Source organism: Lathyrus oleraceus, chromosome 7, assembly GCF_024323335.1.
Source record: "Lathyrus oleraceus cultivar Zhongwan6 chromosome 7, CAAS_Psat_ZW6_1.0, whole genome shotgun sequence".
NCBI lineage: Eukaryota > Viridiplantae > Streptophyta > Magnoliopsida > Fabales > Fabaceae > Lathyrus > Lathyrus oleraceus.
The window spans coordinates 402,377,419-402,383,034 of NC_066585.1; the positions used below are offsets into that span (position 1 = coordinate 402,377,419).

General features: G+C 38.2%; 1 non-coding gene across 1 annotated transcript; it reads left to right on the forward strand.

The window, feature by feature from the left end:
• The first annotated feature begins 3,850 nt into the window (after positions 1 to 3,850).
• Positions 3,851 to 3,957, forward strand: LOC127108630 (small nucleolar RNA R71). The gene has a single exon (XR_007796156.1). It is a non-coding gene; the product is annotated as a small nucleolar RNA R71 (small nucleolar RNA).
• Positions 3,958 to 5,616: the final 1,659 nt, after the last annotated feature.

Sequence of the window (5,616 nt, forward strand, 5' to 3'; positions counted from 1 at the left end):
CATCACCCCTTGAAATGTTTCCAGTGCGTTGGCATTTATCACACTTGACAATGCAAGCATAGACATCACGCCACATGGTGGGCCAGAATAGGCCAGCTTGAAGAATCTTGGCGTATGTCTTAGAGGTGCTCGCATGTCCATCATAAGGTGCAGAATGACAATGCTCGATAATATTATTTACCTCTTCTTCTGGAACGCAACGGCGAAAAATGCCATCTTTACCCCTTTTGAAAAGGAGCGGTTCGTCCCAATAGAAATTTCTCACATCGTGGAAGAATTTCTTCTTGCGGTGGTAATCAAGATCAGGGGGTACTATATCAGCAGCTAGGTAATTAACGAAGTCTGCATACCAGGGTAAATTACTTATTGCTAAGGAATTTTGGGGGTGCTCATCAGGATCTAGGTTATTATCTTCAATGGTTTCTACTCTAGCTATCAGTCTATCATAGGTGAAGTCATCATTTATGGGTACTAGTTCAGAATTTAGATGTTTTAGCCTAAAAAGGTGACTGGCTACTACATTTTCAGTGCCTTTTTTATCTCTTATGTCTAAATCAAACTCTTGTAGTAATAGAATCCATCGGAGTAATCTGGGCTTGGCATATTTTTTACTTAATAGGTAACGAATGGCAGCACGATCGGTGTAAACTATAATTTTTGCTCCTACTAGATAAGATCTAAATTTGTCTATAGCGAAAACTACAGCGAGTAATTCTTTTTCAGTTGCTACGTAGTTAAGTTGGCAGCATCTAGGGTTCTACTGGCATAATAAATGGCATGTAATTTTTTATCTTTCCTTTGTCCTAGAACGGCTCCAACTGCATAATCACTAGCATTGCACATTATCTCGAAAGGTTCCGACCAATCAGGTGGTTTCGTAATGGGTGTTGATACTAATGCTTGCTTTAAAAGATTAAATGCGTCATTACATTTTTCATCAAAAATGAATTCAACATCTTTCATTAAAAGTCCAGTTAAAGGTTTAGTTATTTTGGAGAAGTCCTTAATAAAACGCCGGTAGAATCCAGCGTGTCGAAGAATGCTTCGGACTTCTCTGATGGTTTTTGGGGGTTTTAGGTTTTCTATAACTTCTATTTTAGCTTTATCTACCTCTATACCTTTTTCAGAAACTATATGTCCTAAGACTATTCCTTCGGTTACCATGAAATGACATTTTTCCCAGTTTAGCACGAGCTTCACCTCCACGCATCTCTCCAGGATTTTCTCAAGGTTAGCAAGACAATTATGGAAATCAAATCCGCAAACCGAGAAATCATCCATAAACACCTCCATGATACCATCTAGGTAATCTGCGAAGATTGACATCATGCAGCGTTGGAAAGTAGCTGGGGCATTACAGAGGCCGAACGACATTCGTCTGTAGGCAAAGTTCCATAAGGGCATGTAAAGGTAGTTTTTTCTTGATCTTCGGGGTGGATAGGTATTTGGAAGAATCCAGAGTATCCATCTAGATAGCAGAAGTAAGAGTGTTTGGCTAGACGCTCCAACATTTGGTCTATAAATGGTAAAGGGAAATGATCCTTCCTAGTTTCTTTATTTAATTTTCTATAATCTATACACATCCGCCATCCTCCTTCTAATCGTTTTGCTACATGTTCGCCTTTATCGTTTTGCACGACTGTGATGCCTCCCTTTTTAGGTACTACATGCACAGGGCTCACCCACTTACTATCCGAGATCTGATAGATTGTACCTGCCTCAAGTAACTTAAGAACTTCCTTTTTAACAACATCACTCATTATAGGGTTTATTCTTCTTTGATGTTCCCTAGAGGGTTTTGAATCTTCTTCGAGCGAAATCTGATGCATGCATCAGATGGACTTATACCTTTCAGGTCAGAGATATTATATCCTAAGGCTGAGGAATATCTTCGTAAAACGTCTAAAAGCTGGTTAGTTTCCTTTTGGCTCAAGGTAGCACTAACTATAACTGGACGGTTCATCTTTTCATCGAGGAACTCGTATCTCAGGTTCTTACGTAGTTCCTTAAGTTCTAAGGTTGGTTTCTTAGGGCATGGCATAGGATCTGGGGTAAGGGATAAACATTCGTAAAGGTTATCATCGATGTAGGGTTTCTTAAAGTCATCATCTTCCCTTATGAGAGTTGATGGTAACTTAATTGTTTTTATAATTTCTTTTTGTTCTAATTCTCTAACACATTCATCAATGATATCTAAGGCATAACACGAGTCTCCCATCACAGGTGCCATAAGAAATTTCGAAAGTATAAATTCTATTTTCTCGTCACCTACCTCAAATGTCAACTTTCCTTTCTTGACATCTATTATGGATCCTGCAGTCGATAAGAATGGTCTACCTAGAAGGATTGGTATATCATTGTCCTCTTTGATGTCCATGACAACAAAATCAGTAGGGATAAATAACTGACCTTTCCTAACAAGAACATCTTCTAAAATGCCTACGGATATTTAACAGATCTATCGGCTAACTGAAGTGACATCTTAGTGGGCTGTAATTCTCCTAAGTTTAACCTCTCACAAACTGCTAAAGGCATTAAGCTCACACTAGCTCCTAAGTCTAGAAAAGCCTTTTCGATGGCATGATTACCCAAAAGGCAAGGAATGGAGAAATTTCCAGGATCTTTATCTTTCTTCGCTAATTTATCCTCGGAAATAGCATTACATTCCAAAGGCTTCGGATCATCAAGTCTACGTTTGTTGGTAAGGATGTCTTTGAGAAACTTTGCATAAGAAGGTATTTGGGTGATGGCTTCTATGAAAGGGATTTCTACATGAAGTTTTTCTATAACTTTAATAAATTTTTGATACTGTTTATTGATCTGGGTTTGTTTGAGTCTTTGGGGATATGGTATAGGTGGTTTATATGGCGGGGGTGGTACGTAAGTTTTATCTTTAGGTTCTTCTCCTTTTTCTCGACCTTCCTAGTTTTCAGATTCCTCTGGTTCCTTTACTTCGTCCGTGGGTTTGGTACATTCCTTAGAAGTTTCGGGTTCACTCAATCTAGGGTTTGGTGGCTCATCATAAGCGTTCCCACTTCGTAGGGTAATGGCATTGGCTTGTCCTCTCGGATTTTGTTGAGGTTGTCTAGGGAATTGTCCTCCAGGTGTAGTCTGAGGGGCTTGGTTTAAAGCTACCTGAGAGATCTGGGTTTCAAGCATCTTGGTATGAGTAACTATTTGGTCAACCTTGGTTCCTAACTGAGTAATCAATTCATTAACATGAATGTTTTGGTTCATGAACTCCTTGTTTTGTTGGGTTTGAGCGGTGATAAAATTTTCCATGATTTTCTCAAGGCTCAGCTTTGGTGGCACAGGTTGCATAGGTTGATTTGATCTTGGGGCTTGATAACTAGGTCTCGGAGGTGCATTATTTTGAATAGGGTTATTGTTTTTATAGGAGAAGTTCGTGTGATTCCTCCATCCAGGGTTATAGGTATTCGAATATGGGTTCCCTTGGGTGTAGTTCACTTGCTCAGAGTGGGTTTCGTTTAATAGACTGCATTCTGCAGATTGGTGTCCTTTGGTTCCACATATCTCACAATCCGACGAAACTGCGGCTACAGTATTCGGGTTTATGCACATATGCTCGACTTTAAGGGCTAATGCGTCCATTTTAGCTTACATCATGTCTATAGAGCTTAGTTCATGCACTCCTCCTTGGGCTTCCTTCTTCTCAACTGTCGCTCGTTCGACTCCCCATGATTGATGGTTTTGAGCCATATCTTCGATGAAGGCACTAGCTTCAGGATAAGGTTTTTTCATCAGAGCACCGCCTGTGGCAGCTTCGATGGTCATCTTTGTGTTGTAATGAAGTCCATTATAGAAGGTTTGAATGATTAACCAATTTTCTAAACCATGATGTGGGCATGCTCGTAACAACTCTTTATATCTCTCCCAAGCTTCGAACAACGATTCTTCTTGGTTTTGGGTAAATCTAGTTATATGGTTTCGAAGAACGACGGTCTTAATCGGGGGAAAATATCTAGCAAGAAAAACTCTTCTAAGGTTATCCCAAGTCGTAATGGAATTGGGTGGAAGGGAATCTAACCATGATAGGGCTTTATCTCTGAGGGAAAAAGGAAATAATCTTAAACGTATTGCCTCAAGAGAAGCTCCATTGGTTTTAAAAGTGTCTGCTAATTGAAGAAATATTTTTAAATGTTGGTTTGGGTTCTCAGTAGCGAGACCCGCGAATTGTCTTTGTTGCACTAGTTGCAACAGGGATGGTTTAAGTTCAAAATTATTGGCTGGGATGGTTAGGTTTACTATACTAGAAACTAAGTCTAAACGATATAACAACAGGAAAATGAAATTTGACGAAATTCGATCACCGGCAACGGCGCCAAAAACTTGATGCGGTGTTTCGCAAGTATACGAACGCGTCAGAGTAATATAAAAGATTGTCGAATCCACAGAGACCAAGTGTCAATCTATCGTTATCTATTGTTATGGTGTTTATCAAAGGCAATCAAAATAGGTGTTTTTTAGAGTGTGCAATGAAAAGTAAAGTATTGAAATAAATTTAATTAACAAAAGACAGGGTTGAATGTAATTCACGTAATCGATTGATAATCCAAGTACTTGCTAGTAGAGCTACTTATGGGCAGTGTTTCCTACTTTGAAAAGAACTAATTTAACAGGAACTGTCGCTTTTGCATATTCAGAACCGAGTTGTACTCCCTAATCAAACCCTCTTATTGTCACTTATAAAAAGGCGCGCATTGCGTTAGAGTAGTAAACCTATTTTTAAGAAATATAGTATCTTGACTAAGTTGAAAAGTATTATAACCTGGATTTCTTAACCAAAAGAGGTTCTCACGAACCAGACTCTAAACTTATAAACGCGTCCGAAAATAGTTTTAAAATCTCTTTTCTTCTTAATGTTAAAATCTCCTAATGAACTAAACAAAGCGCTTTCGCTGTTTTTGAAATAGTTAAAAACAATTAAGTTTAAATAGACGTTGGACGACTTTCGATCTTACCCAATGGAATTGAAGTGCGGGAAAACTTAAGTTGAAAGTTAAAATAGCCCTTAAGTGTTTCTACAAACAATTGTACGGATTACTGGTTCAGTTATGATCCTTACATTCTAACCTTATAAATTTAGGTAGACATGGTAAAGTAAAAGTGCATTAAAATAAATAAAAGTAGTGCGAGTGCGGAAAGTAAATAAAAGTAGTGCGAGTGCGAGAAATAAATAAAAGTAGTGCGAGTGCGGAAAATAAATAATTTAAAGCGAGTGTGAGGAAATAAATAATTTAAAGCGAGTGCGAGGAAATAAATAAAGTAAACTGAGTGCGAGAAATAAATAAAGTAAAGCGAGTGCGAGAAATAAATAAAGTAAAGCGAGTGCGGGAAATAAATAATTTAAAGCGAGTGCGAGGAAATAAATAATTTAAAGCGAGTGTGAGGAAATAAATAAAGTAAAGCGAGTGCGGGAAATAAATAAAATAAAGCGAGTGCAGGAAAATAAATAAGATAAAGACAAGTAATAAAAACCTGCTCCAATCGGAGGGTTGAATAAATTGCAAAGCGGAAATGAAAATGGCGGCAGGATTAACTTCCTTCCAAAGTGCTCCAAACTCGATTACAAACTCTATCACAGACTCGATTACA